Source organism: Stenella coeruleoalba (assembly GCF_951394435.1).
Source record: "Stenella coeruleoalba genome assembly, chromosome: 13".
NCBI lineage: Eukaryota > Metazoa > Chordata > Mammalia > Artiodactyla > Delphinidae > Stenella > Stenella coeruleoalba.
In genome coordinates, this window is record NC_137159.1 from 75,949,294 (window position 1) to 75,976,845 (window position 27,552).

Here is a 27,552-nt window from a genome sequence, read left to right on the forward strand (position 1 = left end):
AGGAGGAGGGAGACGGAAGAGGGAGGGGATATGGGGATATAAGTATGCATATAGCTGATTCACTTTGTTATACAGCAAAAACTAACACAACATTGTAATGCAATTATACTCCAATAAAGATGTTCAAAAGATCAATACACCTCCCACCAAATACTTTAGCCTCCATGTTCCTAACTAAAGTTCAATGTTTATTTAAAATATTTTATTTTGATGTGAAATGTAAATTCAGTAAAGTGCACAAGTCATAAGAATAAATTTTTTGAGTTTAATTTACAAGCCTATATAAACAAAATCTCTATCAAGTTATGAAACATGATCATTATTCCAAAAATTTCCCTCGTTTCCCTCACATACAAACTTTTTCCAAAGTTTCCAGAAGCAATCACTATTCCCATTTTTTTCCACCACAGAGTAATTTTGCTTGTTTTAGTATTCATACAAATGGGATTATACATTGTGCATTCTTTTGTGTAAGGCTTCTTTTTACTTAGTATAAATTTTTTCAGATTCATCCATGCTGTTACATGTATCAGTAGTTCAGTCGCTTTCTTGTGGAATAGTATTCCATTGTATGGATATACAATAGTTTGTTCATCCATTCTTTTATTAATGAATCTTTCATTTATTCACAGTTTGTACTATTATGAATATAATAATATAATAATGTTGACATTTTACAAATTTTTTTGTGAATTTATGTTTTCAGATATCTTGGTAAATACTTAGAAGTGGAATTTCTGTATCATAGCATGGTGTATGTTTAATTTTATAAGAAACTGCTAAGATTTTTTTCCAAAGTGTTTGAACCATTTCATATTCTCACTAACAACGTGGGAATTTCAGTTTTATAACATCCCCAAATTTTGTTTTTATCAACCTTTTGCCTATTTTTCTTTGGGTTGTTTCTTTTCATTGTTGAATTGTTGGATAACTTTATATATTCTGGAGACCAGTCTTTAGTCAGACGTAAGTTCTGTAAATTTTTTCAAGTCTGTGCTTGCTTATTTATTTTCTTCATGGTGGTGTCTTTCAATGAACTGAAGTTTTAAAGTTTGTTTGTAGTTAAATCATCATTTATTTTTTTCTTTATGGTTTACTGCTTTCTGTGACCTAAGAACTCTTTGCCTAGCCCAAAGTGAATAATATATTCTCCTATGATTTTTCCTGAAAGTTTATGGTTTTAGCTTTTTATATTGAGGTCAATGATCTATATTAAATTAATTTTTGTTTATAGTGTGAGGTAGGGTTCAATGTTAATTTTTCCCTGTGTGAATATTTAATTATTCCAGCATCATTTATTGAAAGGATCTCCTCTCCTGTTCAATTGTTTTGGCACTTTTGTCAAAAATCAAGTAACTCTGTAATTGGGAATTTTTTTTCTGGAACTGTTCTGGTCTATTTTTTTATTCCTTTGTCAATACCACATACCTCACTTACTGAACCTTTGGCCTTTGTTTCAAGATTGCTTTGGATATTCAAAATTCTTTGCACTTTAATAAAAGTTTTAGAATCATTAGTCAATTTCTTGAGATTTTGATTGGAGTGCATTAAATATATAGATAGGTTTGGGAAACACTGATATTTTGACAATATTGAGTCTTTCAATCCATGAATATTGCTATGAGCTGAATATTTGTATCCTCCTCAAATTCATATGTTGAAATCCTAACCCTCAAGGTGATATTATTAAGAGATAGGGCCTTTGGGAAATGATTAGGTTATAATATTGGAGCCCTCATGAATATGATTAGTGCTTTTATGAAACAGACCCCAGAGAATTTGCTTGCCCCCTTCCACTGTGTAAGGACAGAAGTAGAAATGCAATCCAGAGGAGGGAACCTCTCCTGACCATGCTGGTACCCTGATCTTGGACTTCCAGCCTCCAGAGCTGTGAGAAATAAATTTCTGGTGTTTATAAGCTACTCAGTTTATGGTATTTTGTTACAGCAGCCCAAATGGACTGAGACATATATGGTATGCTTTTTCATTTATTTAGATTGTCTTCAATTTATTTAAGCATTTTCTTTGCTGCTTTCAATGTAGCTGTCCTGTTCATCCTTTGTTAAAATGATAATATACATCCTCTTTGGTTATTTCCTTTTTGGAAATTTCCCTTTACTTCTTAACTCTATAGTTGCCCAAATTCTTTCCTCTAGTTCTTCAGGCCAGGAAGACTTTAGATTTTTCACTAGGGTTTATACCCTGTGGCTAAAAGCTGTAGTAACAGGGAATGTGTACAGTGTCATTCCTTCTTCTAAGTGTTAATCTGTCTCCAGAATCTTGCTACTTTTGCTTGGCTCCAGCAATGTTAGGTTGTTGTTGTTATTGTTGCTGTGTGTGTTGCCCAGAATTTGTAGTTTTTATTTGCATGAGAGACCAGTGTACTAGGAGATACTAAACTATACTGACAGCAAAAACCCTACTTTCATTTTGGAAGGATATTTTTATTATATATATGTTGATTAAAAGGATATCTTTTAAAAATTTCAGTACTTTCAAGATATTGTTACTTTGTCATTTGACTTGCATGGTTTCTGTTGTGTAACTTGTTGTCATTCTTATTACTATTCTACTGTATTGCATTTTTTTCACCCAGGTATTTTTTAATATTCTTTAGTTTTATCAATCTTACTATAATATTACTAAGTGATTTTTAAGTATTATTATTTATTTTTTATCTATTTAGTAGTAGATATTTTTCAAGGAATTTTTCAAGGAATCTTTCTATAATGTGTGGAATTTATATGTATATAAATAATACATACATATAATTATATTATTATCTTTATCCTTTTAATCTATAGACTCTTTAGTGATGTCTCTCTTCATTACTGACATTGGTAATTTGGTTTTTTTCCTTGTTTAATCTGGCTAGAGATTTTTGAATTTCATTGATTATTTCAACAAAGCAGATTTCAATTTCATTGATAATCTGCATTGCTTTGTTTTTGTGACATTAACATTTCATCAATTTTTGCTTTCTCTCTCTGTGTATAATTTAATCCTTCAAAAATTCTCATAGTGAGGGCCTATGGATGTTAAACTCTTCTATTTTTGGTGTATGTGTACATGTCTTTATTTTGTTCCTGTTCCCCCCAATTTTTGAGCTGCATGTAAAATTCTAGATTTTGGATATTTTCCTGCAGCACTTTGAATATATTAACCCATTATTTTCTGCTTTCTATTGAGAAGTCTGCTTTAAGTCCTATTGTTAAAACTTTGTGGTAGCCTATCTTCTTTCTCCAGCTGTTTTTATAATTTTTCTCCTTATTCTTATTTTATGTGATATTCACACATGACTGTATTATTCAGTAGTTGATGTGTATTTCTACCTGCAAACTCATGTCTTCCTCCAATTCTGTAAAATTGTTGGTTCTTTCCATTTTCTTACTTTTCCATTCTCTTTATTTAAAAATACATACTTGATGCATTTTTTTTCTACCTCTAGCTTTTATATCTCTTAACTGATATCCTAATTAAATTCCTCTGCACTGTTTTCCAATCCACTAATTCCTCTTCTACTGTGTCCTGTCTGGATATTCTTATATTTTTTCTCCTTTTAATGACTCTGTTTTCCAATTCCTGTTCTTGTCCAATTTCTGCCAACTTTTGTTTCATATTTTTTTGTTCATTTTCATAGAAATTCTTTATCTCTCAGATGTTCCTACACAAATTTATTTTGTAGTTTTTCTCACACTGTCCTGTAAAATTAATTTCATCTTAAAAGAGCAGCTTTTCGATCATTAACAATTTTTGTCTGCCTTCTTTACCCTAAGACTTAGGTGTGCATTTTCAATTTTATTCTCATTGATTTTAAAGTTTCTTTTCCGCATTTTCCCCTCTGTATGTATTCTTCTTATTTTATAAAGTTTGTAGATGCCACCTTGTAACTCTCCTGAACTTGTAGCCTAGCCCACATCTTCTAATGGCATTTTAGCTCTCCTTTCCTGTGGCAGTTTTGTGGAAATGTCAAATCCTGTTATTAGGCCACCAGGTAGCTTGGTTCTATTTCTGACCTCTGTGCTCTCCTGCTCCCCTTTGACCACAATCTCCCATAGCAAAAACTCTAGTTAGAAGCAACAACAGCTGCTTTTGGCCTTTGTGTCATAGCTGGGAATTTCCCCTACAGCACTTTAATTCAGGTACTGAATCTAGCTTTAATCTGCCAGTTTTCAGGGAGGACTTTTTGTCCATTTTACCCCATGGGAATTGGGTTACTGGCTACCACTGCTTTGGTTTGGACTGTGACCCAGGAGCCTTGTGGCTTCAGCTCTATTCACTGCTTTGCATTTAACTTCTATTTCAGTCCATGGTGATATTTGTTATGACTTTGTGCCCAACTCTGTCTTTTGGATTTCTCTTTTTATATTTAATTTATCATTGCTATATGTTTAAAGCTGACAGAGTGTACCAGACACAAACTTAACATGTCATCTTTACCAGAACTCTTCTCATTTTATAAATGGTGAACTGAGGCTCAGAAAGTGGAAGTGTCTTGTCTAAGGCCTTCGAGTGAGCTTATACCAGAGCCTGAGCAGATACTCAGGTCTCCAGACTCTAAGCCTTGGGATTTTTCATTGTCCCCAGGTGCTCAGAAACTGACCCGAAGGGCAGGTCTCAGCATTGAGCTGCTTCCTGCTTTCTTGCAGGAATGAACTAGGAGACAGAGACAGCTGCTGGGGAGAATCACCTGATGTTTCCTGATAAGGTAGAAGATGTTTAACAGATTTCAACCCTGCCAAATTCATGTCTGATTCAAAATCCTTTCTTTCAGCAAGCTGTCGCAGTCTGAGTGAAGCACCTCACCCCACAGTGTCTGGTGCCACATGCAGCCAATGACCTTTATGTTCACCACAATTGAAGCTCTAGAAGCATTACCCTTTGGAGGTAATGTAGCTTCCTTATAGAGAAGAGATAAAGGAGGAAAGTTGATTTTCAATTTGAAATAGGGAAATATTCCATTGTATGTTGTACAAATAAGTCTGATACAATTGTCAAGAAATGTCACTCAGCTTAAGGAAAAAATGTTCCATGTGGTATGTGGATGTGCAAGAAAACAATTTTTAACAATTTCTGGTTGCTGAGAACTGTCACCTGATCAAACATCCATTACTCATAATATTGCATAACTATGCAATTAAGGGCTACCAGACTAAACTATTTAATTGCTTAAAAGTCTGTAAAGATAAAATTATAAAGCAAATTGCTCATTGAAATAAATCAAGATTTAAAAAACTAAAATGTGAAGGTAGATATTTTTCTCCCTTTTGATTACTTAAAAAAAAGTAGCTAAAAATACTTTTCTCTGTAGCCGTAGCAAACACACTGCAGGCTGATAATGTTAGATTTTCTTCATGCTCTCTGGACTACCTTAATGCACTGAGACCTCTCTTATTTCTGCAGCTATGTGGCTTGTTATGTATCGACCACTTTTTCCCTGATCTCTGTAATTCAGAGTTCCAAATGAAAAAATATACACTCAGCAAGGTACTTTTACTTGCACAAAATTTGCATTGGAAGGTGATTTGTTAAGCTCTGTGCATACGACCCTTCAGCATCTCTCACCACCCAGCAGTGCTATTAATCGTTATTCAGTACGCTGAATGCCGGAAGGAAGGTAGCTGCAGATAAAGGGCAGCCACAGTCTCAGAAGATTGTCATTACTGATCATACCTATAGGAAGGGGGTATTTCCCTTGCTATGTTCTAAGATTAACATGTATAGCAATTGGCTGATGTAAATAGGCCAAGCAGAGGGTGTTTAAAGGATCAAGTCAGTGTCTAATGCTTTGAAGATAAAGGTGAAGACAACGAGCAAATTCCTGTTATTGGAAATAATCTAATAATTACTTTAATAATTATCCTCATCCAGCCATAAACCAACAGTAGGTCTCTTTGAGTACATTGAATTTCATGAAGTATTGTATGTGCTTCAACTGCAGCAGGGCTCATTGTGAGTGATAATGCTGATCAAATAACCATTAAGGATAAAGCCACTCTACTTTCATCAGGTCTCACATTGGCTACCTCTCTCACACCTTGCAATCAACTAACAGAACAACAAATGCATTAGAAGTGGCTGGAGGGAGGCCAGGGATGGGAGAGGGCAGTCCAGCTCCCAGTTTTTCTACCTCCACAGTGTCAAGCAGTAAGTGAGTGTCTCCAATGAACCAGTTCATATCTTTGTGTTGAACTGACAGGTTGTTTTGACATCATTAGACACAGCCAAACAAAGAATGAAAACAAATTGGTAGCCATGTTTCACAGTTCCTGATGGTAGGTACAAAGTGATCAAACACACCTGCAAGAAATCATGAACTGCAGGCTTGGATCCTGGCTTTGTTCAAGATCTCCACCAACCCTCTCCTCCTTCATGTTTTTCCAGCTAAAGTAACCATGGGACGTGTGCTAGCGCTGCCAGGTCACAGAGTGAGACTTATCTCTTATGCTTACCCTCAGAAACAGGTGCTCAGCTACAGCTGGGATGCTCTGCCACAATTAGGCAGGTACCATAGAATGATGGGATTCCTAGGCATGGAACATGCTAGAACTTAGAGACCAGGCCTGTAAGTAGGAAGAGATGATCAAATAATTAGGAGCCTTGATGCTCTGTGTTCAACCTAGTTTCCATATCCCAGAGCTTGAAAACCTTGAAGTTTAAAGGTCAAAGAGAGTATTGTGGCAGACAAAGAGGTACTACCTCACATAACGGGGAATAAAGTTTGAAAAACTGGTGTTACAGAGCTGAGTCCAAAAGAGTTTTGAATTGCTTCAGAGACTATGCGTCCATTATATGTTAAGAAGGAAGCTGTTATGTTCAGGGATCTGGCCTTAATTCAGTTTTCCTCCAGATGGACTTCTTGGGGTCCCAATTAGAGAAAGAATCCAGGGTGGAAGGATTCTGGTCTTCATGTCAGGGGTCTCTTCTCTGATGTGGCAGGAAAATTCACGGTTGGCATGTGTTTTCCCTGTCTGAGAAACAAGATCCTGTCTACTTTCAACCTTCCTGGGACACTCTTAACCATGCCAGGGGTTCATTCATTTGTTTGTTTATTCACTCATTCCTTCTTTCTATCTTTCCTTCTTTCCTTCTTTCTGCTATTGCAATTAATTATCTTTTAGGTTTGTCTATTATCCCTATGATTTTCTTTGTTTTATTTTATAAATTTTTCTCTTATCTCTATTATTGACTTCCCAACACTATCTCTCGATTTACTACTTTCTTTTTCAGCTTAAAAACCCTATTTTATTAATTTACAATCTTTAGTTTTTTCTGATGTAAGACCTTAAATTTTCCTTTGAGAACTCTTTAGATGCCAAATGTCCAATAGAAACAGTCATATAATCATGACTACAACCATAACTACAATGTGTGGTATGTGTAGAAATAAATTGCTTTTATTGTAATTTGTTCCTAAATATGTAAGTTTCTAATTTGATATTTTTCATCAATATTGTGTTTTCAATTTGCCATGCTATTTTCTGTTCACATTTTCTTCCTTTTCTCCTTTTATTGGATAGGTTATTTTATTTTTTTTCTATTTCTTCCTCTAGTATGTTGAAAATTATACATTATTCTTTCAGTGGTTACTCTTAATTTTTTTTTTTTTTTTTACCATTCATGCTTCAGTTAACATAGTCCACGTCAGCCCAATATCCTTGCTTTCCTTCTGAACATCTTTCTTGTTATCAGTACTTAGTCATTTAATCTCCTTGATTTTAAATAATTCCCCAAATAGATTATTATTTTTTTGGTATTTTTAACAGTTAATGCTAATTTAAATTTATCAAAATTGTCCTTTCTCCTCCACTGAATTTATTTTAAATAAAGTGTTTTAAGTGTTTTAAATATAAGGTTAAAATGTTGATTTCTGGAGGAGTGTGCAGAATTTTACACTTGTACTTGATATTCCTTTTATTTTTTTAAATTAATTTTTATTGGAGTATAGTTGCTTTACAATGTTGTGTTAGTTTCTACTGTACAGCAAAATGAATCAGCTGTACATATACACATTCCCTTTAAAACTACTTTTTTTTAATTTTTTTTTTTTTTTTTTTTTTTTTTTTTTGCGTTACGCGGGCCTCTCACTGTTGTGGCCTCTCCTGTTGCGGAGCACAGGCTCCGGACGCGCAGACTCAGTGGCCGTGGCTCACGGGCACAGCCGCTCCGCAGCATGTGGGATCTTCCCGGACCGGGGCACAAACCCGTGTCCCCTGCATAGGCAGGCGGACTCTCAACCACTGCGTCACCAGGGAAGCCCCAAAACTACTTTTATCACACAGAATGCAGTGGGGCAAGTTAGCTTACAAAACATGTGTTTGTCTTACATCTGCTCAATCAGTGTCAAACCTCAAAAATCCCAAATAACTTTGAAAAAGTCCATCAGAATTACATTCCATTCAGGAAAGCAATATCATTCTGTTACCTTTCAAGTCCTCATGCCCCCTTCTTTTGCTCCTGGTATGACATCAAATGTCTGCCAGTAGAAGCCTCAGGATTTAACAGAATTAAGAATGATATGCAAATACTATACACTGAGTAAACATGCTGCTTCTAAGTTGTTTGAAGCTTTTTTTCCTTTTGACTCTTGCCGCAGACATTGGCGTTTTTCACTTTTCAGGATCAGATTTGATGTGTGGTGTAAGCTGGCAATCAATTTGAGGATTTTCGTATTTTTCACATTCAAACCTAATACATCAGCCATTTAAATTTTTTTTTTTTTGGCATTAGGCATCTCTATTTCCCTCAATATTGGGCAGTCCTTTTAACATACTGTGCTTCAGATATGTTGTACCTCTAATTTGAGGAAAATGAGAAACATTCTGAAGTTTGATTTTGACAACAATGGGTTTTACTGACACTCCAATATCTGAATAATTTGGAAGTGGTGACCTTATAATTCAATACATCTCCAAATCTAAGTATATATGTTAATGTATAGGACCATGGGTTTAATGCTAGCTCTATACACAGAAGTTAACACAAAAAGCACTTTACTGCAAAATGTTCTAGAAATATTAGTTATGATGATCTGAGCATATATGGTCATGTGATACTATTTCTGTTGAACAGCAGGCAGAATATCTGATTTAAACTTTCAGGTTTTCATTCAAGTTGCCGTTTTTGTATAATTGGTGCAGTTATATAATGAATACTCTGGCTGCTCCTTCAGAAATGACCCATTGATAGTGCATTTAATACAGATTACATAGTAAACATTGGGCTCTTTTAATAACCTTGACTCATCTTTTACATCCCTTTGTATCTGATGTTAGAGTAATATGTGTCCCCCTTTAGATCATGAGCTCCCTGGAGACTAGGATTGATTTTATTCATTTCTGTATTTCTTACAGAATCTTACACAGGGTTTTCTAGGCAGTGGGAATGCCATTAGGTGAAGGAATGAATGGGCACTGTTGTCCTTTGTAACCCTGGTACTTTGTCTCAGGATCTAGGGATGATGGAAGGTGTGCTTGTGGGACAATTACTGCAGGTGGTTCCCAGCATCACAGGTGACCCAGAGCAGATCTGTGAAGGCACCTGCCTTCCCATTCTCTCCATCCTTGCTAGGATTAGTCAAGTAAAAGAAAGGTTGGTGGCAAATTTGCTTGTCGAATGAATTTATAAACAGAATATATGTTAAAAAAAACCTCTCCTTACTTCTGTGTCTGGGCATCACATGCCATTTCCCACCCCATTACACTGAATAAACCTGTGGATGAAAAAAACTGATCGAATCTTTACAATTTCTCAGATTCTGCGTATTTATTCACCACTGTATTTTATGTCAGCCACACTCTTTTTCTTGGCCATGCGTCTACATTTCTGTGTGCTGACTGTCTGAACGCACTCATTCTTAATATTTAAACAAAGGCCTAGACAGCTATACATGCAGACGCAGTATTAATGGGAGAAAAGTTGGAGCCATTTACAGCGGGCACATGTCCAGGAGACAGACACAGTCATGCCAGTGACAAGAGGAAATGCAGTCCTCTCTGCTTTAAACTCTGAATGCATAATGAAAAGGGGATAGAGGAAGAGGACATTGCCAAGGCAGAGAACCAGATAAGGTGGCAGGACCAATTCCCAACCTTGCCTCTGCCACACACCTCGTAAACTGATAACTCGGGGTAGAATTTCCCAACCAGCAACTGGAAAAGAAGTGGGTTTTATAGCAAAATGAGGCAGGCTGACAGCTCCCAATAAACAGAACATAGGTATTCTCTGTGAACTGGATAGGAAGTCGCTGTCTGATTTCCCCGTATCTTGTCTTTAGCACCGATCCTCTCCTGGTATGTCAGAAGTTGACTCGGACTGCAGAGAAAATAATAATGATGAAATGAACGAAGAGGTCACATTTATTGAACGCTTACCAGATGCCAGCAACTGCGCTAAGTGCTTTATAAATATGATCTTATTTCATCTTCTGAAACAGTCCATTAAAATTATTTTGATTTCACAGATAATAAAGCTAAAGCTCAGACAGGTTAAGTAATTTTCTTAACATCTCACAGCTAATAAAGGGCAGAGGCAGGGCTATGATTCAAGCTTAGTTGTATCTGATGACAATGCGTTCTCTTCAGTCCTTCTTCCCCCCTCCCATGCTCAGCTCTAACCCGGCCACTCTCCCAGGATCCCAGGGCACCCTACACAGACGATTAGCATAGCTCATCTGGCAATACATAATCCTTGCTTAGCTGTCTGTCACCCCACTGGGCTGTGAACTCCAAGAAGGCAGGAGTCTGTTCATCTCTGTATCCCCAGTGCCTAGCATGGTATCTGGTACAAAGTAAGGACACAGGAAATGTACGATGAACAAATGAATAAGTAAATGAAACAAACATTTAATAAGGAGCTGCTTTGCCAAAGACCCTTTATTGTTGCTTTCCTGGTAATTTCTGCCCCTGTGTGGAAAAACGTGTCGCATAATAGGATTTGAATTTGTCGTTAGATGTAGATGTCAAATCCGTTTTCTTGTAAAACAGTCAAGAAATAAAAGTATCAGCAGAAGAAAACAGAAGGTTCTCTTCGGGAATAGTGATGCAGAAGGAGGGTGCAAGTTCAAGGTTAGGATCTTAAAGAACAGGTAGTCAGTCCACTAGGGTCAGACTCAAAAAGGCTGGCTTCTCTCATGTTTCAGAGCCTAGAGTGAGCTCTTTCAATGCAAACTAACAGCCGCCTCTGAGGGTAAATGACTGCTGCCCACTGGCTGGGTTAGGGCTGTTTCCAAATCTAGGTCTCATGTTTTTCTGGGAGAGGACCAGGCAACAGATCTGCTCTTGGCGTGCTGTCTCAGAACTGCAGCCATAACTTTGCAGAGCACGTTGGAGGAAAGCTATACCCCTATGGAATCAACAAATGTGGTCTGAGTTTTCAAATACTGAGCTCGGAGAAAGGAGCAAACAACTCCAGGCTGACGTTGTGAAACTCCAGCACAGACCACACACAAGAGGACTGCACACACCTGGACCTCTAGCCACCCTGGTTAAAAGTCCTCACCAGCTCCTTAGAGAGGGGCTACTAGGGACTGAGGCTGTAGGTACAGTGTGACTTTCACCCTCTGTCACCCATAAGGACCCAGGGTAAATTATCAAGTTCTCATGCAAGAGCATAGGCCCAATTATTCTCAACTGATCCTTGAATTAAAGAGCTAAAGGCTTTTCCAGATATGGACTGAATGGAGTCCATCAGTTTACTGAGGAGACCAAGCCACATAAGCAGCTCTTTTTGCAGAATGCTGCCTGAATGCCTTACATATTGATCAAAGACTTGGGAATATAGAGAGCTTGTTTTTTTGTTTGTCTGTTTTTCCCGATTGCTAAGAGGTCCAGTATTTTAGGAACGTAGGGGGCTTATGTAGAAACAGTGGGGCACAGGGCTGCAGAGAGAGGCATACAGAAGTTACTCTCCAGCCAAGTTATTCATTTCTGTGGAAAGGCTATTGTATATCTGCCCTATATGCTGGCTGATGTCTGAAATCTCCCAGTGAAAACTGGTATTCTGATCTCTTTTTATAAAGAAAATTTCCTAGACGGGCATGTACTATTACAGGGGAAGCCTCCTTTGCTGCTATGGAATGCTATAAAAGTACCAATTTCTAGATCAGTATTAGTCACTGACAGGCACAGATTGGTCTTAGGGAAGGTGAGACAGTTTTAGATGAGATCACTGAGAAAGTATACGGTTTGAGTTCAGCCAGGGATGGAAATAAGGATTCTGCTTGTTCTCCTTTCCTGGTGAGTACAGATTTAGTAGTCATTCGCCTCCTTCCATTCCCCCTTCTCCCGCCCCCCTCCACACACACATGTGCACACACACTGCTGTGCACACTTGGGCCCAAGCCTGGTGCAGACATTATTTCCCCGTGTCCAGCCCAGAGGTTTCCCACAGCTGGAGTGGGGAGCACCTGCGTGGCTCTGCTTTGTGTCTGTTGCACTCACTCACAGGCAGGCCTGGTTACCATCTGCATAGGTAAGGCGCCGGCCTAGCGTGAGCCACCAGCCCAGCTCCTGCAGGCATAGAGTAAACCTGGACATAAAGCAGGCATCCTGCCATACCTGAGGGGGCCTGTTTCGTGTCCCTGGTTCTTTCACACAGATACTTATTTATGCTTCCCTCTCTCTTTCTTGATATTCACATCTTCTCTTTGTTTTCAGTAGCTGAGTCATTCTGGAAACTGAAGGCATGAGCTGAGGAGGGCTCAAAACTTAGTGGCTCTGTCACTGATTTCTTTCATTCATTCATTCAAGAAACTGCTGTGTGCCAGGATCTGTGGAGACAAACCTGCAGAGAACTTGACCACTGTACTTGAAGACCTCGAAGTCTGGTGGAGAGAGACAAATTTGTTAACTCATAATTGCAACCCAGTATGACAAGAATTTTTAGATGAGTTCACAGAAAGGACTTTGCAGGCGCAAGAGAGAAAAAGCTGGAGAATTTGGGAAGGTTTTACAGAGGACATCATATCTGAGTTGGACCTTGAAGAATGCATAGGAGTTTGCTGGCTAGAGAAGTGGGAAGAGGTATAAAGTTGCAAGTAAGAAATCACAGTTTTTAAAAATAAATGCCAGGGTCGGTAATAAAAAGCAAGAGTAAATGATTCCACAGTGGAACTAAATTAGAAATCAATAATGAAAAGATCTCAGGAAAATCCCAAAATATTTGGAAATTACGTAACAGATTTATAAATAACTTGTGAATCGAAGAAGCAATCGAAAGGGAAAAGGAAGTATTTTGAACTGAATCAAAATGTGTATAAAACATATTAAAATTTGTGAGAGGCTGTGTAAGCAGTAATTAGGGGAAAATTTATAGCAGTAAGTGCCTATATCAAAGAGAAGAAGGGTCTTGAATGACCTCAGTTTCTAAGAAACTAGAAAAAGAAGAAAAAATTAAGTCCAAGTAAGTAGAACAAAGGAAATAGTAAAGAGCAGAAGTCAATGATATTAATATCAGAAAAAAAATAGAGAAAATCAGTAAGACCAGAAATTGATTCTTTTTGTGAAGGTTAATTAAATAAATAAACCTCTAGTCAGACTGATAAGGGAGAAAAAAAAGACACAAATTACAAATATAAGGAATGAAAAAAGTATCACTATAGATTCTACAGTTATTAAAAAGATAATTAAGGAGTAATATAAACAGGTTTATGTCAATAAATTCAACCACTTCAATGAAATGAACAAATTCTTATAAAGACACAAACTACCATAGCTCACTCGAGGAAGATTTGATACCTAAATAGCCCTGTATCTATTTTTTAAAATTGACTTCATAGTTAAAAATATTCCCTCAGAGAAAACTCCAGGACAAGTTGGTTTCACTTGTGAATTCTACCAAACATTTAGAGAAAAAAGTATTACCAATTCGGCAATATGCTCTTCTAGAAAATTGAAAGGTGAGACTATTACCCGACTCATTCTATGAGCCAGCATTACCTTGATATCACAGCTAGACAGAGACATTACAAGAAAATAAAACTGTAGGCCAATCATAAACACGTGTAAGAATTCTAAACAAAAATATAATTGATTGAATACATCATGACTGAATTAATTTACCCAAGAAATGTAGGGTTGGCTTAACAATAAAAAAAAAAATGAATCAGTGTAATTTATCTCATTAACAAACTAGAAAAGATAAAAACATGATAATCTCAATAAAAACCAAAAAAGCATTTAAAAATGAAACTCAAACTCCATTCCTGATTAAAAACTCTCTTAGTAAACTAGGAACAGGAAGGAACTTTTTCATTTTGATAAAGGGCATTAATGAAATAACCTACAGCTAACATCGTACTTGTGAAAGACTGAATGCTTTCTCTTTAACATCAGGAAGAAAATAAGGGTGACTGCTCTAATCACTTCAATTAAACTCTGTACTAGAGATTCTAGTCAATGCTATAAGGCATAAATAAATAAATATATATAGAGAGATAAATGTATGTATGTATGTATGTCATACAGATTAGAAAGGAAAAAGCAATTCTGTTATTATTCTCAGATGACATGATCATCTATGTAGAAAATTTGATGTAATGTACAAAAAAGCTAGTAGAACTAATTGAGTTTACTAAGTTTGCAGGAGAAAAGATCAATATACAAAAGTCAGTTGTATTTCTATATCCTAGCAGCAATCATAAATTTAATTAAAAATCTATAAGAGCATAAAAATATGAAATGCATAGGGATAAATCTGACAAAAGTGCAAGATCTATACACTGAAAACTATAAAACACTGTGAGAAAAATTAGAGAAGACCTCAATAAATAGAAATATCTGTTGATTGGTCAGAAAACTCAGTATTGTTAAGATACAAATTATCTGTGAATTGATCTACTGATTTAATGCAATCTCAATCAAAACATCAGGTGTTTCTATAAAAATTGACAAGTAGATTCTAAAATTTATGTGACAGTGCAAAGGACTTCAAATAGCCAAAACGGGTTTTGAAAAAGAAGAACAAAGTTTGAGGGAGAAAGCATTTTTTATAGAAAAAATATAGAGATATTTGTTAATACCAGACCATGGAAAGTATTTGAATCATTTAAAAATAGGAAATCAACACAAAAACTTGCACACAAATGTTTGTAGCAGCTTTATTCATGATTATCAAACCTTGGAAGCAGCCAAGATATCCTTCAGTATATCTGAAGGATATGGATAAACAAATTGAAGTACATGCAGACAACAAAATACCATTTAATGATAAAAAGAAATTAGCTATCAAGCCAATAATACATGGAAGAACCTTAAATGCATATTATTAAGTGAATGAAGCAAGTGTGAAAACACTGCATACTGTATGAATCCAACCATTTGACATTCTGGAAAAAGCACAACTATGGAGACAGTAAAAAGATGACTGGTTGCCAGGCGTTTCAGGAAAAGAGAGGTTGGAATAAATAGGTAGAGAACAAGTGATTTTAGGGTAGTGAAACTATTCTCTATGATACCGTAATGGTAGATACATTGCATTATGCATTTGCCAAAACCTGTAGAACTGTACAACACAAAGAGTGAGCCCTTGTGTAAACTATATAATATTGTACTATCAGTAGTGGCTCATAATTGTAACAGCTGTGCCCCACCAATGCAAGATGGTAATGGGGGTAACCAGGAGGTGGGTGGAGAGGGTATATGGGAACTCTTTGTACTTTCTACTTATTTTTTTCTGTAACCTACAACTGCTCTAAAAATTAATATCTGTTTAAAAAGATAGGGACTCATTGTTTTCAGCAGCGGACTTGTTTTAATCAGAGCTGTGCGAAGTTCAGGTTTTGCCAGAGGCTGGAAGGGGAGACCAAAAGCCAGCACATTGATTAGGAGGTTACTGCAATCAAGGCCAGAGTCGGGTGGTGGCAGCCAGAGCAGAGAGGAAGAGTGTGAGAGTGCGCTGAAGGAAGAGAGCCCGCTGATGATATAGCTGTGACGATGAAGAGAGAAATCAGCGTCGATTGTGCTGGAAAGAAGACTTGATTAGCTCTGAGAGACTCTGATTTCGTCTTGGCTCTGACTCCAGCACTTCCTGTGACCTCTGGCAAGTGGCTTGGTATTTCTGGACCTTGATTACTGCAGGAATGCCCAGGAGGCATTACTGTGATGCACAGGCTTGAGATCAGTCCAGAAGTGTGCTGTCCGATATGTTAGCCATTCGGCAATTGTGCCTGTTACCCACTAGAAGTGTGATTAGCCCAAACCGAGATGTGCGGTTTGTGTAAAATTGACTACAAAAGACTTAGGAAATAAAAAGTGTAAAATAGTATTAATAGTTTTTATACTGATTATGTATTTGAATTTCACCTGTTTCATTTTACATTTTTTTAAGGTGGCAACTAGAAAATTTAAGATTTCATATGTGGCTCACGTATATCTATTGGGCAGCGCTGGTCTTGAGCTTCACCGAATGCTTTGTGTTCAGAACCATCTAAACCTGACCGAAAAAATAGTCCCTGCCCACACAGATCCATGCCCCACTCCAGGACGCAAGTGGGGTAGAGCAAGGCATAGGAGTCAGGCAAGATTCCTGGGGTCATGTCCACACAACCTGTGTCTTTCTAGGAGTCATTTACACCAAGCCCTTGTGGGTGTAACCTGGGGAGATACATCCAAGCAAAAACCCTGCTTGAAATTCATCATAATATCTATGTGAGAAGACCAGGTATTGGGGATCGCTCCTTCCCCAAGACCAGAGTGATCCCTAATAGGTTCTCTCTTCCTCTGCCTTCGAGCAATGATTAGCGATTTAAATCTGGACCTGACCCAGGGGACAGCATCTCCCAACCTCATCCTGCCCTGTGACGTGGCAGCGAGAAAACCGTGACAGGTGATCACCATGTCTTCTTGATGCAAGACTGACACCAGTGTAGAGAGGAAACCCTCCCTGCTCAGGGGGAGTTGAGCCTGAGCCCCAACTTGTTCCTACTTCTCCTCGGACTCTGACATTTTTTGACCTTTTTCTCCAAGCACCTCCACTGTGCAGTCTCCAAGACAATACACCTGGTAGCTCTGACTGACTACAGGGACAGCACCCTGTGCATATATCTGGCCCATACCTGTTCCAAGGTGGCCTTTGTTTTGTTGTCGTATTCACCCCTGGCCTTCAGGTAAAGATCCACATACTATCATCCACACGTGAGACTCAGAAATGCAGCTGTCTGCCTGGTCCCATGAGTCCCTGCTCAGCTCACAGATACTCAGTCCCATACCTCCTCCTCCAGTATCATCAATGAAACCTAATATCCTCAGTCCGGCATTTAATCTTTCATGTAATGACTCACGCCAGCTTTCCTGATGCGTATCTCTTTTTCTCGGCAGAGCAGGGTTTCTTCCTTCCTGTAAGCACATTCTTCAACATACAGAAATGAGAATGTGATGTGTTGGCAGTCATGGAGAAGGTGTGGCTGTAGAGGCCTAAGTGATCCGACACAAACAAGGCATGGCTTTGAAGTTTTCTGTTAGAAAATATTCATGTAAATTTTACTTTCTATTCCACACACACACACACACACACACACGCGTATGTCTTAAATCACCATTTAGTAAAACTGTTACCCCAGGAAGATGTTTTATTATTTTACCATGGATTCTTATACTCCTGGCACCTCCACCAGGTACTCCCAAGGGTAAATATTCCTCAGTTTAAGAAAAAATATACAACAGAAACCTTCTACTTAAGTTAGGAAATTTTTCTCGACTTTCTCTGGCCCCTAGGAACTACTTAAGCTTTCAGAAGATCCTGTGTATCTGAAGTCCTTGTACTTACTGCAGCTGTATTCAAATTTCACTGCTTCCTTGCACCACCTCTGCCCATGCAGGCAGGACACTGGGTCTCATTTCACTGAGTTGCAGCTGCAGCATCTGCCTTTATCTCCTGCTTTGTCCTTAGCTGCTTATTATGTGCTCTGTCACTCTCTTCTGTCTCCTCTGCTATATACCATGAGGTTTGAGAAAGTACGACTCATGTCCATCTTGCTTATGGCTTATTCCCAGAATTTACCATAGTGCCTGGCGTATGATTAGGGCTCACTGAGGATTCAGTAAATCAATGAATGTTTAAATGAAAGAAAATTGGTGTGTTTTACCTTAAGAGACCGTCAATCTTTTGAGGACAGTACGTGCTGTCCTTGCCCTTGTGTTTCCTTCATGCCCATGACTCATGCTCATTTGGTATCTGTGGAAGGTTGGATGGATGCGTGGGGATGATGATGGAAAGTTGGGATATTTGATAGAATTACCAACGAGCTCAACTTACTTTCTTTACAAACACATTATTAGAGTGAGCTGTTCTGTATTGGATATTTTATATGGGGATGTGTTTTAAAGTAGCTCTATGCTTTGGTACAACATGCGATTAGACTTGGATATAGGGCCAGCTGTTGAGGGCCATTGAGAGCTGGGAAGAAGAGGAGTCTTTGGAGGTCTTTCTGAGAAGGGATCATGGGGTGGCAAAGGGACAGCTAGATGGTAATTGCCTACAAGAAGAGACAAGTGCTCCTCTCATTTGATCAACAGTGAACATTCCATGCCTGTCCTGCCTCCAGGATTTCCATGCCTTTGATGGAAAGTATGTCAAATGGCACAGTTACCCCCAGGCTTCATAATAAAGTGATTAGAGAGATGATATAACCATAGAGTAGAAATGGAATTTCCCGTCCCTTTGAATTTAGTGCACACAATGGAGAACTGAGAGATGGTAGAAAGCAGAACAGAGAAGCGTGAGCAACACATGCCCTCCTGAGAGAAATAATGTAATGACGGGTGTGAATGAGGATGACTTTTACAAGCGGCGTCCAATCAGGAGCCTGATGTTTGTGCTTACTGTCATTCAAAGCTTTTCGCAGACTTTTGATTCCGGTGTTCCTATCCCATATTCAGATATTTCCAGAAGCGGTGGGAAAAGTGATTTGGGAGATGGAGGAGGGACGTAGAGTGTCTTAGTCTGTGTGAGCTGCTATGATAAAATACCACAAACTGGTGGCTTATAAACAACATCAATTTATTTCTCACAGTTCTGGAGGCAGGGAAGTCCAAGACCATGGCGCCTGGGGAGGGCCCACTTCTCAGATGGTAGTCTTTTTGCTGTGTCCTCACGTGTTGAAAAGGGCAAAGAAGCTTTCTCAGGTCTCTTTTATAAGGGTACCGATTCCATGTGTGAGGGCTTTGCCTTCATGATCTAATCACATCTCAAAGGCCCCACCTCCTAATACTGTCACCTTGGGGATTAGGATTTCAACACATGCATTTTGGGGAAACGTAAACATTCAGATCATAGCAGAACGGATGTATGGCCACACAACACTATTCTTGAATAAATTTATAAATGATGGTAGAAATTATGGCACTCCAAAATGTATTTGTCCCTTCGGCTATACGAGAATGAATTCATAATGTTAGTCCTGGAGGATATCTGTCCACTGTATACTGCAAGTCAGGAGCACGCGAGGGTGAGACCCAGGACTCGGGTTCTTCCCGTGGCCTCCTGGCAGGTGGGCCATTTAGACCCTACCAGCCTGTCCATCCTGCGCTAGTCTCCTCTGGCATGACTGTTCTCCCCGAATCATTGTCTTTTACCATCACAGAATATCAGTTGACGCCATTAAACAACCCACTGCCCTATAACCTTGGTTTTCCAAGTGTGGTCTGAGGACCAGCGGCCTGGCGTCACCTGGGAATCTCAGGCTTCATCTAGAACTCACAAGTCAGAATTTGAATTTAACAAGATTCCCCAGTGATTTATATGCACTTTTACAATTTGGAAGCACTGGCCTATAACACCCTTCACTGGTCTGCTTCTTTATAAGGGACATTCTAGTCTCCTAAATTCAGCCTATTCTGTCTCAAATTACGTTCCTACATCTGGTCATCAAACTTTCTTTTTTTTTTTCCATCTGAGAGATGGTTTTTCCAGGCCCGCTGCTGACAGATGCTGCTTTACTACCTGGAGATGAGCCTTTCAAGGCCGTGTGTATTCAAAGAGAGAGGAAAAAGGAAATAGCTTCAGGTCAGTTTAATTTCTCTGTCCACTTAGTTCCACATAGGATACACGTGGCTTGTTTTTATTTTCTTAAAGACAGTTTCTGATTTCCTGAAGCTCTAAGTTGTTAAAGAATCGTTTGCATGTCTTCTTGAAGTTGAATGTGTTAGATAAAATTATAGTTTTGATCTTTGATGTTAAGAAAGCACCTTCCCAAACACCATCAATGCTAATATTTGGGATATTAGGCTGGTCACAAAACACCTATGGGTCTGTTGGTGAGTTAGTTTGTAACCAAAAAGATTAGAATAGGAGTCCCCTCCACTCACTCCCCCCTGCAGACCCCTGCAGAGCAAAGTGTAACATACAGTAGGCTGAGGTGAGCTGGTCTGTACACTGGGAAAAGGGGAATATGGGAGAAATGAACAAACCTATCAAGCCATTAGGGGGTCTTGGTTGAGGATTTCAGTTTGTCATGTAACATTGTTATAATAAACAGAAGGGGGTGAAGAGGGGCTTGATTTGACCTTTTATAGTTTCCAAATGTTCATGAAAGGCAGTGTACCTTTAGTTGTAGAGAACTTGTGGCTTTTTGAACTATCCAGTATGCTGGTAAATTTCTTTAAAATCATCCATCTTATAATAAAAGCCTGCAGCCTTCAGACTGAGACAGATCTAGATTCAAATGCCAGCCTCAGGTTTTACTAGTTTTGTGACCTTGGGCAACTTAGTTTCCTCATCTGTAAAATGTAGAATTTCACAACTAATGTGGAGAGTTGTGAACTTTAGTGAAAATGGATGCAAAATATCTGGCACGTAGCTGGGATTCAATAGTTTGTGACTTTTATTCTGTAGCTTCTATGGTAATGCTTAGCGGAGTAAACATGTAAGAAACACTTGTCGAATTTGCTTTTTCCCTGAGCTTATCTTCTTATGTTGAGGGATAGAGGTAGTAATAATCTGGGGAAAAGGTCTTCTCTTGATAACTTGACTTAGAAGTTAACTTATGTAAGCAGTCCCCGGTTGAAAAATCAGTCTTGTTAACCAGCTCTGTTATTAAGACAGATTTTAGGATGACGTTTCAGGAATATAATGAGTCCAGTTGACATCCGTGGACATCCTTGATATAGCCACGGTGTTTCTCTGTGATGATTCTTGCTTCCAACCTAATAGAACTCAGGAGGAGAAATATATCTCAGTTTCCATGCTGTGAATACAGTAGCTATTAGCTCAGGTCAAATTTCTTCCTCATCAGGGTTTGAGGGTAAGTACCTTCCACCTCGCAGGGGACGGGTCAGGCATTCACATGCGCTGGATGTTTGCATGATAGGTGTTCCTGTTCGAGCTGAGTTGCTGAACAGCAGAAGAGGGTGGCACTTGGAGGTTGGATGTGGCACACATGAAAGGACTTGAGATGAAGAACCAGGAAAGAAAAATACCATGTTATGCCCTTAACCGTGAGTAATGACCTTGAGTACACACTTAATATTTACTTTATGCTCTTATATATTTTATTAATTAGACCTTCGGTAACCTTATGTAAATAGTGCTCATAATTAAGGGGCAGGACATTGACTGATGTACTTTAGGTGCCTTAAATGGTAAAGGCAGTTTGCGAAGTTCAGGTTCATGGTGGTTGGATATGCGTGGGTTTCGGGCAGGGAAAAGAAGCACACTAAAATCCTTGACCCAGTTCCTATAGGTTGCGCTAAAAATGAGGTTCATGATTGAAAAGATACATTTCTAAATTGGCTGAATAATCCCCATTATCTCATGCTACAGTGATAAAATGAAAACATGACCCAAAGTGTTGATGTTTATCCCTAAGAAACTACTCATCGTATTTTTGACTTTTCTGATTCGGTCCTTTATAATGGACATTTTTTTTCTCCTTGGGTATTTTTGTTCTTCTTTTTGAAAAGATGAGTGATACCAGAAAATTTTAAAATGTATTTTTCACAGCTGTTTTTATATGATCAAAAAGCAGTTTCTTCAAATTGGAGAAGCATTTACAAATCTCATTACTTTCCAACTTCATAGTTTAAGGATTTTAGTTTGGTTTTAGAGAAGCCTTTTAGGAATTAAACTAGAATTTTTTTCTACCAATGCACCCATCATTCAATGTGGAAACTAGAGTATTGACAAAAGCATGCTATGTGATTTTCCCATTGTATCTCCTTTTCTCTCCCCAGTTAAGGTGGCAATCATCCTTAATACTGTGTTTACTATACCTTTTCTAGAAATTTATTAAACCTTCATATTTTTTTTGAACTTACACAAAGAGGTTAGGAAATCAGTCTCTATCTCTTAGGAACAGGTGATTCTTTCAGAAACATTCAATGTAATGTAAAACAAAACTCAGATTGGAGGAGATGTCAGTCCTTGTTTTTTTGTTTAAATACTACAATTTAATGTTCGACAAGGAATAGCACAGATCAAATTTTATGACACTCTAAAAGCAGTTCTACATATTACATGAGGAACCTTCTGTCAAATAAGAACACTATGTCATTTGTCATCGAGAACTGTGGTAACTAGCAAGTGTTACAGAGTACAGAGTTAATAATGAGTTTCATGTGTAAGTAAGTCTTCCTGTTTGTACTGCACACGGTGAAATTATGCCAGTTTTGAGAGGCAGAACATGGTCCTTCTAACTTACCATTGGTTTTTGCCATCGAATGGTTCTAAAATGTTATCTCACTGTGATCTTGATTTGCATTTCTCTCATCTCTAATGAAATCAAATGGTTTTTCATATATTAATTGGTCATATGTAATTCCTCTTTTTTCTTTTATTTATTTATTTATAATATTTATTTATTTATTTATTTATTTTGGCTGTGCTGGGTCTTCATTGCAGCACACAGGATCTTCATTGCGGCATGCGGGATCTTTAGTTGCAGCATGCGAACTCTTAGTTGCGGCATGCATGCGGGATCTAGTTCCCCAACCAGGGATGGAACCCGGGCCCCCTGCATTGGGGGAGTGGAGTCTTACCCACTGGGCCACCAGGGAAGTCCCTATAATTCCTCTTTTATAAAATACCTATTTATGTCTTTTGTCTATTTGTCTTCTTTTTGATTTGTAGAAGTATTATATTTTTTATGCTTTTGCTGATGTCAGTTGCACATGTGACAACATATCACACAGCCTCTACCTTAACGATTTGATTTTTTAAGAGTGTTTTGTCATAACAGATATTTTGATTTTAGTGTGAACAAGTTTTCAGTTTTTGTATTCCTAGTTCCTTTGTCATTTCAAGAAATCCTTGTCTCCCCAATGATTAGGATGATAGTTTTCTGCCATGCCAGTTATATTAACTAATGTCTTAATTCAGTAATTGTTATGTTACACACGTGAGCCATAAAAAGTGTGTGAGACACTGTTCTCACGAGAAATAAGCCCCTGGACAGATACGTAGAACATGGTAAGTGCTGCTACAGCATTTAGTACACTTGGGCAGAAAAACACTTCCTTAAAACAGGATTCTGTAAAGTGGAAAACTTACATAGTTTTGTTCACATCTACCCTTAAAACTTGACTGAAACAGGCAGGAACATCTAGTCTCATTTATCTATAATAATATTTGAAGACCATAGAAGAATTTGTTAAGAATGAGTCATATACGGCTGATTATAAAACAAATTTTATGTGTCAATTTTTTGTGTGTGAGTTTGAAAATCCTCACCCTTACCTCCCACTAAGATTCTAGTGTGAATTATAAAACTGCAATGTTTTAATACAAAGCTGCAACTGATTATGATCCAAACTGGACCATCTTTGGCATTTGCCATGTTCGCTCTCGTTCCAGTTAAATGTGTGTTTGGATGTCTACTTCTTGCCTCATCTTGGGTCCCTTGTTACTAGTCACACTGAATCCTTAGGTTTTGCCAATACACTTGATCAAATTGTAGAGTCTGAGTATGTAGCAGGCATCCATACAGATGCCTTGGATTACATCAAGTATGCTCTGCGAAATGCAAGTTGCCTTCTTGCTTAGTTCGATGACTATGATCCTCTCTATCTTTTCTCCTCTCTAATCTCAGAGTTCTTGAAACTATTTGAATTCTCTTTGGTGGCTTCTGGAGAATTGATCTCATGTGTGCTGTCTTGGGGAGGAGAATGCTTCAAATCACCTATCGTGGGATGTTCCAATTCTTGCTTGAAGTTTCCTATGAAAATTGATGCCCATGGCAGGGAAAAAATACACATGATGATACAGCTTTGAAACATCATTACACTTCCTCCAGTCAGCAAGAAAGCTCTAGCCACATCATATCCGAATATCCTTCATATTATACTAGGAGAGGGATAAGAACAGGGTAAAAGGAACAAAGAGAAGAGTTACTTAACCCACATGGCATGGCCAAAGAAAGCATCTAGGAAGAGTCAGTAAGCATGAGCTCGATGAAGAAGAAAGAGGAGGAAAGCAGTGCAACATGCAGCAACTACAGTGGAGAGAACGGCTACGGAGCTTTTAAAAGATGGCTCGTTTCCTTCTGTGGCTTAGGAGACATTGATATCATCACCCAGTTCAAATCCTCAGTCTGGCAGTATGGGGATCCACCATCACCATCACCACCAGAAACCACACGAGTGGTTAGCATATGTAAATATGACCTCATACACATTTATTCAAAGTGACATTTATATCAAAATAGATCATTTCGCACAAGGGACAAAGGGCAAAGCTTGGCTACAAATTGTGTGCCAAGAGGGTGGTTTTCCAGAAAAAGTCCCTAAGGTCTTTTTCCTTACCAAGGGCAAAATGTTGAAGTGCAAGATCCTGGCACATGTTTCCCTTCGAGCAGATGGCAGAAAGGTTTGTCTGCAATGTGGAACTTGTTAAGGGGGGAAGGCCTTCCTGATAGAGATCAAGAAGACTGCTTAAATTTACTTAGTGGTAGAATGGTTTGTAATCCATTCATGCTTGTGAGTTTAATGCCTTTATAATTACTTGTAAGTAGATTGAGAGAATCAACTCAAGGGAAAAGACTGTTTATCTGATGCTTAAACTTCTGCTGAACACTCCAGACAATATATCCATTCCTTGTCTATGTCATTGAATTATGTTTTACAAAGACATCATTTTAATTTTGCTACTTTGATAATGAAAATATTTTGCCTGTCTATGAAAGAGAGGCCAAGGACCATAAAGGGGTTGTTTTTGGAAATGGCCCGATGGTCTTTATGGACAATAACATCAAGACCAACCACCACTAAAATATGACCACTCTCATTATAACCCTAGATGCTATGGTGTGTAGGTGAGGATGCATTAGGTTTTGCTATGGTAACAAACAGCCCCCAAGTAGCAGTGGTTGAAGACAAGTTTATCTGTCTCATACAAAGTTCACTCTGCAAAACTTGCCAAGGCAGCTGTCCTCCACGTGTCGGCTCAGCATTCCAGGGTACTCGAAAATCGTGGCACTTGTATGCACACACTTCCATAATCTCCCAGGCAGAATGAGAACCGAATGATCTTACACTGACGATTAAATTTTCCATCCCCCAAGCCACACAAGCCTGTTCTGTCCATAACCCATTAGAAAGGACTAATCATAAGACACCCCCCACCCCGCAACTGCAAGTTGGGTTAGGAAATTTAATCCTCTCATACAACGAGAAGGGGAGTAAAATTGAATAAAGACAAATATTTACAATCTACTTTTAACATGAATTGTTCCAAATTTGCAAAGCAACTGTATGCAGTAAGAATGAATGTGCTCATTTTAAATACAAGAGGCACTATAGACTTAAGTGCCTGAGAGCATGGGTGTGGAGTCAGAAAATCTTAAATCTCTAGCATATGCTCTATGGGGGCTCAGGCAAAACATAATCTCTGTTTCATTTTTTGATAAATTGGGATGAGATTACTTCATAGAGACGTTTTGAGGTTTAAATGCAGTAAATAAAATGGATTGCAGGGTCTGATACATAGATGCTCAAAAAACTTTAGCTCATATAATTAAAAGGACACTGATTAATCAGAGTTAAGAAATACATAGCTAACGAGTGAGAGACTAGTCTTCTCAAATACTTTAGGGGAACACATTGACTCAGAAGACAAAATTTTTTAAAGCTAGCCAAACTGGATTCAGAACTCACATTTATCTAATTTCCTACTGTACCACAATGCCTTTTGTTTTGACATGGGATGGTAATGTGTTATCAGGTTCTCCCAAACCTTCTTTATGAATAGCCTCTCTCCCTAACCCAACCTCTCTACCCTGGCTCTACCATATCCACAGAGAGGACTTGGGTTTAGCCGTAGTTGCTCAAGCATTTAAGTAAGGAAAGCAGGAGACACCATGTTTCGTGTCAGGAGACTTAGGCTCCAGTCCTAACTTTGTTGCTCAATATTTATGTGGCGTTAGGCAAGTCACTTAAATTCTCAACTATGAATATGGGATAGTAGAAGTTTGTGCGTCAAACAAAACAAAGCAAAACAAAGCAATAGACGTTTAGTTCCTACTTCACAGGGCTGTAGTGATCAAATACATGAAAATATTTTAAAACACTTTAAAATATCCAAAGGGCCATAGAGGACTTAAGGACAAAAAAGATTCTATCTAGCAGAAGAGCAGAGAGCATGAAGACTCAGATCAGTGTAGGTTACATGGGTCTGGTTTCACTGCAAAGGCCTATGGTGAGAACAGTGTATTTGTCCAAAAGTCCTGAACCCTTAGACACCCACACACTCCATTTATCACCCAGCCTAACTTGCTGCCTTCCTACTAGTCAGCCACCCAGACTGTCTCCTTTTGAAAAGAGATCATGTGTATTTCATTAACATTAGGACTGCTCCTTCTTAGGCAAACATTTCTTAATACACCAAAAGCACAGATAAAATAAAAACCTCTGTTCTTCAAAATATACTGTAAGAAAAGACACTGTTAAGAAAATTAAATGATAAGCCACAGACTGGGAGAAAAAATTTGAGAGAGAACTTGTACCTGTAAGATATAAAGAACTCATACAACAAAAAAAAGAAAAAGGAAAAGAAAATCTCAATTTTTTTTTAAAAGGACAAAGACTCTAAGCAGACATTACATCAAAGAAGATGTATGAATGGCCAATAACACCTGAAAACATGTTCAATGTCATTGTTATCAAAGGAATGCAAATTAAAACCACAATGAGATATACTGCACACCTATTAGAATGGCTAAATTAAAAAAAATACCAAGTGGTATTGAAACTGGAACTCTCATATATTGCAAGTGGAAATGAAAATGTGGTAGCCACTTTGGAAAACATTTTGGTATTTTCTTATAAAGTTATCATACACTTACCATATGTCCCAATATTCCTACTCTAAAATTTATCCAAGAGAGATGAAAACATATGCGTACACAGTTTGGTTTGGGAATGCTCATAGTACCTTTACTCATAATCAGACTAAATGGGAAACAACCCAAATATCTATCAACTGGTGAATAGATTAAAATTTTTGTGGTATATACATATAAAGGAAAACTACTTATCAATGAAAAGGAGCAAAGTGTTGCTCCCTGCGTTCATGATTGAATCTCAGAAGCATTAAGCTTAGTGACAAAAGGCAGACACAAAATACTGC

The 27,552-nt window shown here is 38.2% G+C and overlaps 1 long non-coding RNA gene across 1 annotated transcript in view; it reads left to right on the plus strand.

The window, feature by feature from the left end:
• The window catches only part of LOC307196598, a 131,533-nt gene extending 105,006 nt beyond the window's left edge, over positions 1–26,527 (plus strand). The window contains exons 2-3 of the long non-coding RNA XR_013831181.1: positions 19,896–20,001; positions 21,305–26,527. This is a non-coding gene — a long non-coding RNA (uncharacterized lncRNA). The remainder of the gene's footprint in view (positions 1–19,895; positions 20,002–21,304) is intronic.
• Positions 26,528–27,552: the final 1,025 nt, after the last annotated feature.